The sequence below is a fragment of the Aedes aegypti genome, chromosome 1 (assembly GCF_002204515.2).
Source record: "Aedes aegypti strain LVP_AGWG chromosome 1, AaegL5.0 Primary Assembly, whole genome shotgun sequence".
In the NCBI taxonomy this organism is placed as follows: domain Eukaryota; kingdom Metazoa; phylum Arthropoda; class Insecta; order Diptera; family Culicidae; genus Aedes; species Aedes aegypti.
In genome coordinates, this window is record NC_035107.1 from 131,782,902 (window position 1) to 131,792,120 (window position 9,219).

General features: G+C 36.0%; 1 protein-coding gene across 5 annotated transcripts in view; it reads right to left on the reverse strand.

Moving 5' to 3' along the window:
• LOC110677132 overlaps positions 1–8,447 on the reverse strand; it is a 147,576-nt gene extending 139,129 nt beyond the window's left edge. For 4 of the 5 annotated variants that reach the window (XR_002500980.1, XR_002500975.1, XM_021847901.1 and 1 more), the window contains exon 1: positions 8,339–8,447. The gene's annotated coding sequence lies outside the window, so the exon portion shown is untranslated. Of the gene's footprint in view, positions 1–8,055; positions 8,306–8,338 lie in introns of those variants that run through there. The other variant, XR_002500979.1, reaches the window with a different exon arrangement.
• Positions 8,448–9,219: the final 772 nt, after the last annotated feature.

The following is a 9,219-nucleotide window of genomic DNA, read 5'->3' on the forward strand; positions in this document are numbered from 1 at the left end:
CACTCCTATCCTAGTTTCGATCTGTGGCAGCAAACACAAAAAACAAAGCTCATACGCAGCTTCAATATTTGATCATTGAGTCACGCCAAACCCATATCTGCGCTATCCGTTTCACCGTTCGCCGAAATGTTAAGTAACACTAAATGCAGCCCATGGGAAATGAGCAGCACGGTGTGTTGGAAATCGTTATTGACGAAAAAAAAATGTCGACATATATGATACCCACCACTCAAAAGATGTATTATTCAAGCATCATCTTGAATTTGAAAACATTTTAACGAGGAGATCGAAAGTAATCGCATTTTGAAGATTTTAAGTATTTTGAATTTTGAAAGGATAAGCACATACTTTACAATATTCCCTAGCAGTGCATCATTATCAGCTTGTAAACTAAGTAAGTTATCATCAGAATTGCATTAAGAATTCATAAGATTTAATTTTCAATCATCTTACTTGTCAATTTTAAATGATTACATCGAGAGAATCACGAGTTCCACTGATTTGCACATGTAAATTTTTTCAGAGAATTTTTAATCTGAAGCTCATTTATATGACTTTGTTATATATTAATGGACACTTTTTGCAAATCTCTCCACTTAGAGTTGAAAATATATTGTTTGAGCATTTTTTCAGTTATTTGAAGAAAATTTTATCAAAGGACTATACTGCCGTGAATCACAAGTTAGTCCCATCTGTAAAAAGTAGGCATTGAGAAAATGGAATGTGAAGTTTCCAAACTCGTTTTCCATATTCAAAAATTCTAGCGGATTGGAACATGTTCAAATCCTCATGAATCTTTCACAATTTACTGTTCACTACGATATCTCTCTGAGAAGAATATAAAAATGATCAGAAAACGATTCATTTTTGTGTTACACGGTGCAGAAATCTGTAGTGGGACTGATTTGCGGTTACTTTTCATTATGGGACAATTTGACTTGCTGTTTTTTCTTACTTTTTTCGTACAAAACTTATTATCTTCAGCGGTAAAGAGAAGTTTTAGTGAGATTTTTCGAACATAGTAGGTTTATTTAAGGTAGAGTTAGCTTAATTTAAGAATTTATGTTAGTTTTAATTCATCATTTTTTGTGATTGTATTATTCTGTTGATGAGAAAAGATGAGAAGGTTTTGCGCCCATTTGAGAGAGAGCTAAAATGATAGCTCTACTCAAACGGGCTTTTCTCTTCTCCTAAATAAAATAAATAAATAAATAAATAAAATATCTCATTAGGGCAGCTAAAAGAGCATTGGAAGATGGGTTGAAAATTGAACTCAACTCAATTTTGATGAAAATACAGATCAAACTGACTGCAGGGCAGTATACTGCCGAAAACTGCATATTTGTAACATTCGACAAAAGTAGGCATTGAGTAAATGTAGTACCATTTGTAGCAGTGTGGGAAGGAACTAAAATTTCTTAATATTTCCAAGAACTCAAATATGCTTATTTGAGGCTGAAATTTCGTACAGCTCATATCGCATATTGGGTGAATTATTGCAAAATAATTCTGATAGAAATTTTATTGGCAATACATTACGAGGCTCATGTATAATCTCAATGTGACTGTTATGCGGTTACCATGGCCAATATGACAAAACATCTTGGTATTCTTTTTTCGATTTTTCTAGAACAATCTCAAAGATTTCTGGAAGTGAATTGAAAGTATTCATCATTTGATGACCGTGCACGGTATTAACTCGAAATTGTCAAAAATGTCAAATGTGACAAATATGCTGTTATGGGCAGTATAAAGTGCAGAATTTAAAGACCTTTAAAAGCACATTTTTGAATGTTTAATTTGCTAGTTCAGCATTTTACTCATATCTATATACAACAGCGGTTTACAATTCGTGATCCGCGAAGCTTTGGCAGATGCCCTGCAACAATTTTGAAAATTTGTATCAATGTCTTGAAGTATCTCAACTTTTTGCTTTCAAATACTGTTTTAATCATACCAAACCAAGTCATAACTAGCATTTTTAATAGTACAAGCTTAAAAAACAAAACAACCGACCGCGCCTAAAATTTGATCGATTAGTAACTCGTTTAATGCGATTAACCAATCGAGTTTTCATTCAGGATCACTGTTTGGATCTTTAGATTTGTACTCCTAAAAATTAAGTGGAGGTTCAATTCATTTTGACCTTATTTTTCGACCTTGTGGTGGATGAGAGCACGGTAAAAAGAAGCAAGGTATTATACTCCGAAAAATGACATTTGACAGTGACGTCATTCCTATCGCAAACTCGAACGAGTGCAAAAGAAAGCAAGGCCTGCTCTCCTGTACTATCATCAAGGCCTCATGCTTGACGATAGGAATGACGACACATGTTTTGATGGAAAATCGTTGTTTACACGTGGGAATAGCCTACCTTGTTGTGTATACCGTGGTCGAGAGCTTGGCTGTGCAAATGTTGGTTTCATAATTTAAACCAAGATTCAGCCAAAAAAAACGCCAGGTTGCTTAGTAACGAAGTAGAATCTACTGATAGTCGGCTTTCTTTTGCTGAGCCCTCATAAAATTTGTTTGCCGACTACTCGGCTGTGCAAATCTTGGTTTAAATAAGCCGAGATTTGGCATTCCAAATTAAATGTGTAAGGTGAAGATGCTTCTTCTTCTTCTTCTTCTTTCTGGCGTTACGTCCCCACTGGGACAGAGCCTGTTTCTCAGCTTAGTGTTCTTATGAGCACTTCCACAGTTATTCACTGAGAGCTTACTATGCCAATGACCATTTTTGCATGTGTACATCGTGTGGCAGGTACGAAGATACTCTATGCCCTGGGAAGTCGAGAAAATTTCCAACCCGAAAAGATCCTCGACCGGTGGGATTCGAACCCACGAACCTCAGCTTGGTCATGCTGAATAGCTGCGCGTTAACCGCTACGGCTATCTGGGCCCACCCTGCATCGAAGTCAATCCTCGATTATTGCGAGCACAATCTGAAGAACCTCAAATCTGTTTGAGCTAAAAACCTGATCGATTAGGCAACAACAGCAAGTGTCCAATCGATAAAATTTTCAGCTCAAACAAATGCTTGGTCTTGCTGAATAGCTGCGCGTTTACCGCTACGGCTATCTGGGCCCCTGGGTAGGAATTATAAGGTCAATTTAAACGTATTAAAATCTTGATTTCAAACGGAGTGGTGATGAAGAATAGGGAGCACGCTTCAATTTTATTTCAAAGTGCTCCGCGAACCAAAAAGGCTGATAATCTCTGATATACATCAAATCCTCGAGATTCTTCAAATTCTACCAACGGGACTTCAGAAATACATCAAGTTTTTTTTTCTAAAATGCATTTTAGGAATCCTACAAAACACAAGTGAATAATAGTTTAGTTCAAGAGAACCAGCCTGTCTAGTGTTAGTAGTAACACTACAACATTTAGCCGTTCAAGACCAGGACGTTAGGCAACGATTTGTCGTTTCGATTGTGTTGTTCACACATATGGCCCTCTGTTTAAACAAATTTTCAACTTCTATTCATTTCTCTCGTCGCTCGCTTGCGATTCTATCCATCTTGTCATTTCATTATTTTCGTTACTCCCTTTCACTCTGAGTATAGGTATAGTATTCACCGAAAAAAGCCAATAAATTTTCATAATAAAAAAGTTCATACTATATTCGACGCTCAAAAGTTATTTTCTGATGATTTTGATAAGTATTGCATTTTGCCATATGAGAGAAACAAAGAATTTTATACGAAGTTGCGGACCACAAAATTCAGTCGTACAATTTTAACCAAAATATATTTTGAATGAAAGTTGAATAGAACTTCATACTTGGTGGTTTAGATCCCTTGAAAGCTTAATAAGTAATATTTTAATTTTATTGAAACATAAAAAAAAAACAGACTTTTAGCGAAAAACTCAGGGGGTTAGAAGCAAAGGGGTGTAAGTGACAAAAACCTAGTTTCGAAGAAATCGATTTCGAAGTTTTTCAGCCATTTTTCACTCCATACATATTGTATGGGAGCCAAAAAAACCAAGCCGATCTTCTACGAATTATGTTATTTTTCCTACTGGACGGAAAAATCACCAAAAAATACCAAAAACTGATCAAAATGTCACACCCCTTTGCGTTTGGGCCCCACAATTGTGACATGTTTTAACATGTGTGATCAGATTCAGTAGCCTCAAACTAACTAGGGACACTTTATTTGATCCTTGAGACATGCAATGATGTTATTTTTGTTACAGTGTTCTAGTTAACTAATATCGTTCAATTACACAGCGTAACAAAAATGACATTTTTGCGTGTCTCAAGGATCAAGTTATGTGTCTCTTGTAGATTTTTGGTAGGTGAATCTAATGCCGTTCTCAGAAATGTTCCAGCACGCCACAATTTTTAGCTACAGGTCGCCAAAGTAGCATAAAACATTGGTTTTATTGATGTTAACATGAAATTTAAAGTATGATTTATCAAACTTTTTTGTGATATACTCTATCAAACATGCTTAATAGGACTTGAAATTTCAATGTAGATACAATTTAGTTGAAATTTCACGATAAAATTTAATTTAAATCTATTTTTTCCAACATACTTGCAGTCTTCATATAAAATTCTTCGTTTCTCTTATATGGCAAAATACAATACCTTTCTTAACGACCAAAAAATAACATTTTACCATCAAAAATATAATGAGCTTTATTGATAAAGTTTGTTTTATACATGAAGTTTGAATTCTGTGACAAATTAAGCAAATAAATTGCCGTACAAGCTGGTAAACTTGCATGCAAGTTGGCTGAAACAGTCAAATTCTGCATTTTCAACAGTCAATATTTCAAAAAACCTAGACGTGCTATGATATTTCTGAAAACGGCAATGGACTCAGCAACCCTTAAATTAGTAAATAAAGGTATTTTGGTGCTTGAGACAAAAATATGTTCCGCAGTGTTATTTTTTATTTAATTTTGAAGGTTTTTATATTATTTTTTGATCTCTCTGTAGTTGTAAGTAAATTGTATTAAGTTCATAGACACGGATTCTCGCCTAAAACTTTCTTGGACAACTATTTAATGGACGAAGCTGATTTTCTAGCAAGTCCGAACAAGTATTGCCGACAAAAAGTTTAAATCCAAACACATTCTCACTGAATCATAGGGGTGATTCTCGCATGCTCCTTATCATAAATTAAATATATAAGGAAGATTTTAACAAATATTAGACAGATGAATAACATACACAATTTTATACAGGATTCTTACATAAAATTCATGGAAACTTTTGCAAGATTCTCTCAAAATGTTCAACATGATATCGTTCTAAGTTGTAAAGGTAATCCTTGCCATGATTATCATTGAATCCGGAACATTATACTAGACAAGGTTCTCATGCTCAAGTATTCTTAGTGAATTAATTGTATAAAGCTTAGCAAGCTTAGAAACATTTCTCAAGATTCTAGAATGAAATGAAATGAGTTTTAGGTGGGAATTGATCGGAATACTAAGGACAATTTTCCCAGATTTCGGTGCAAGATTTTTGTAAAATCCGGGAGTTTCATGAGAATACCCTGGAAAGGATTTTTAAATAGAACTGGATGAGATTTTGAGAGAATGCTTTGAAAATTTTTGATTGAATTCAAAGAATGATTCTTATTGAATCCTGGACAATATTCTTACAGAATACAGAAAATACTTTGAAAAAAAAATGCTGGGCTGCATAAAAGCGTAATCATCAGCAGAACACTCACATCATGTTCGGCAAGACTATCAGAGATGCAAATATCTATTTTCAATTTCTCCTAAATAAAATTTAAATCAAACACTGTCGAATGTTTTTTTTTTTTTGTATCTAGAAGAGCAAGATCAGGAGAATGTTTCTTCAGGTTTGTTCAAACGAATCAAATTTGTTACACATAAAAGTTGATGAGTGGTCGAATGTCCATGTCGGAATCCAAAATGTTCATTGACAAAAATTGAATTTCCACTGATGTGGACCATTATACTGTTCAAGATGACCTTTTCAAAAAATACTGATGGAGGAAAGCAAACTCATTGGACGATAGCTAAAAGATTTTAAAAATGATATATTCTTGACTTTTTTCCATTTGTCGGGAAAATATGCTAACTGAAAACATTTGTTAAATATGTCAACTAAAAATGATAAGATACTTTCTGTAAATTCTTGATGATGATGTGAAAACATTCATCATCACCAGGTGCTTTCATATGTATGATTTTTTAATAATAGTTCTCACTTCTTCCAAATCAGTTTCCCAGGAATTTTCGATAACGTTCTCTTGATTGAGAATGTTTTCGAAGTCCTGAGTGACTTGATTTTCTATTGAACTAGTAAGTCCTAAATTCAAATTGTGCACGCTTTCAAACTACATAGCAAGTTTTTGAGCTTTTTTGCAATTAGTTAGTAATAATTTGATTTCCTCTTTCAATAACGGTATTGGCTTTTGAGGTTTTTTCAAAATTTTAGATAAGTTCCAAAAGGGCTTAGAACCAAGGTCCAATTGAGAAATTTCATTTTCAATATTTTTGTTTCTTAATTGAGCAAAATGTTTCTTGATTTCTTTCTGCGAATCCTGCCATATAATTTTCATAGCAGGATAGCGAGTGCGTTGAAATTGCCTTCTCCTCACGTTTTTTAGACGAATCTAGAGTTTAAAATCATCGTCTATAATCACGGATTCAAATTTTGGAATTGCAATGCTCCTGGCTTCAACAATGGAATTTGTTAAAGTTTCAAGAGCATTGTCAATATCAAGTTTTGTTTGTAGAGAAATGTTAACATCACGATTAGAGTCAATATATGTTTCATATATAATCCAGTCGGATCGAAAATAATTTAAATTGGAGCTGATATGACTGAGAATCGCTTCATGGGATATTTGAAATGTAACAGGGACATGATCAGAATCAAAATCAGCATGAGTAACTAATTGGCTACAAAGATGGCTAGAGGCGGTTAAGACCAAGGCAATAGTAGAAGGATTTTTAGAACAGAAAAACACAAGTAGGGCTATCAAGGTATTGAATTGAGAAATATTCTGAAGGGCACTCGTCAAATACAATTCTGCCGTTGGAATTACTAAACGAATTATTCCATGACCTATGTTTGGATTGACAAAAAAATTTGACTTATTGCGAGTAAATTTTCGCAAGTCATTTTAAAGCAAATTAACTTGCTGCCCAGAACATTGGAAAGGCAAATTGACAGCTATGAAAGTATATCTACCAAGCTGTGTTTCAACAGTAACACCTAAAGTTTCAAAAACTTTAGTTTCAAATGACAAAAAAGTTAAAGTGATATACGTCTATGAATGAAACTCAACATCACGTCGATCATTGCGATAAACAAAAAATAGTATCTGCTATGTGTATGTTATTAGCTGCAATCATATTTTAAAATATTGAAAAAAATTTTGGTATCTTCCTTCACAGGACAGACGTTGTGAATTCAGAATCTATCTATGTAATGATTACAAATTTATGAAATAGATACTTGGACATCGCATTTGTTTGAATGCTTAACGTAATCCTGATGATTACTTGGTTGGTTTACAAATTGATAATGATGCACACCTTTGAGGAATATTTGAATATCCCATCAAAATAGTCCAAAACTTTGTAATCTCGATTACTTTAGATTCCCTCGGTAAAATTTCTTCAATTTCACGGAGACGGTGATCGAATACTATGTCTTTCGAACAGAAGGAGCCAAACTTTTCAACATTTTTTCGTCATGAATGGTTCCGGTCACACCTTGAGAGCACATTTCTCTTTCTGCTTCGAAAATCAGGCACCGCGATTATCAACAGCACAACACAAGCACACACAGTTCTTCGTGACCGACCGTGGAGCCGCCAGCCGTCTAAAGAGAAAGAGGGAAGCGCAGCGCAGTTTGGTAAATTTTCTTCACTTCGCCCACCCGCACACAACGTGAAGCGCGCCCCCTGTGTTACAATGTTCCGTTCCCGCCCGGCAATCGTCTTCGCACTTGGCGAATTGGCTTCACAGCACTGCTCAGCTGGAACTTCAAAAGGGGTGAAGCCCACGTTGCGCAGTCCACTGCACAACGCAGCCACTGAATAACACACTAACCGTCACTGTGACTTGGCGATCGCGTAGTATTTGGTTTCCTGAGTAGCGGATCGCTACTCCGCACGCGGCAACTGGTCGAACGAAAATGAAAGTGGTCTCTTGCTTGTGGTTCCGAGCCCCCTTTCGGATGGCTGGCTGGCTGTGTAATTTGCTCACTTTGCAGAAGTATTTTTCCCCACGCCAAAACGAACTTCCCCTACTTAAGGCCGCGGTTATGATTGACGTTTATAATGTTGGCGATTCGCAAAATGACCCGCGTAGACTCGGGGCCCCCCAAACTGACCTGTGCGAAAAAATGTCCACTGAAGACTGAGGACTGAAGCACGGCGCCTAACGCAACTGACGACGACGGACGATCAAAATCGCGTTTCGTGACAAACTACGTACTGAACGATGGCTGGACCAGAGTACCCTACTTTATAGACTGTGCGGTGGTGGTGCATCGGTAAAGTGGAAAACCTACAAAGGAGTTGACAGTTTTCGGACGGGCTGGATCACCTAACAGGGATGGATGCATAGCTGTCGAGTTCTAACGCGATCATATTTTGGCCAATATTTAATTCTGGCAATCAAATATGGAACAATTTCTGGAATTCCAAATACTATTGATAGGACAGGCTGCAAAAATTGACACTTCATTACTGATATGATTAAACTTATTGAATAAAATTATTGTTTCCGAATGCTCGGAACCATATCTCCCGAAATAGCTCTAGGAATTTCTCCAGAAATTCCTCCAGAATATTCTCCTGATATTTTTACAAAAACTTCTTCACGGACTCTTCCAGGAATCTCTCCAGGTATTCCTCCGAAGATTCCTCCAGGGATTTTACCAGAAATTTCTCCATTCTATCGTATCTTCTCAATGATTTTTCATGAAATTTCACTAGGGATTCAACCAGATTCAACCTGCAGGGATTTCTCCAGGACGAATTTTTGATCACTACCAGATTTTTTTTAGATCGGTTCCGATAAGTCTTTCAGCAATTTTCCGGAATTTCTGCCAGAAGTTCCTCCAGGGCTTTCATCAAGGAATATTCTAATTTTTTACAGGGATTCCTCAACAAATTTCGCGAAGAGTTTTTCAATGAATCCCTCTAGGACTGATTCCAGTGGTTCAGTCAGGTTCCTACAGTAAGTTCCAGGGATTAGGGATACTTCCAG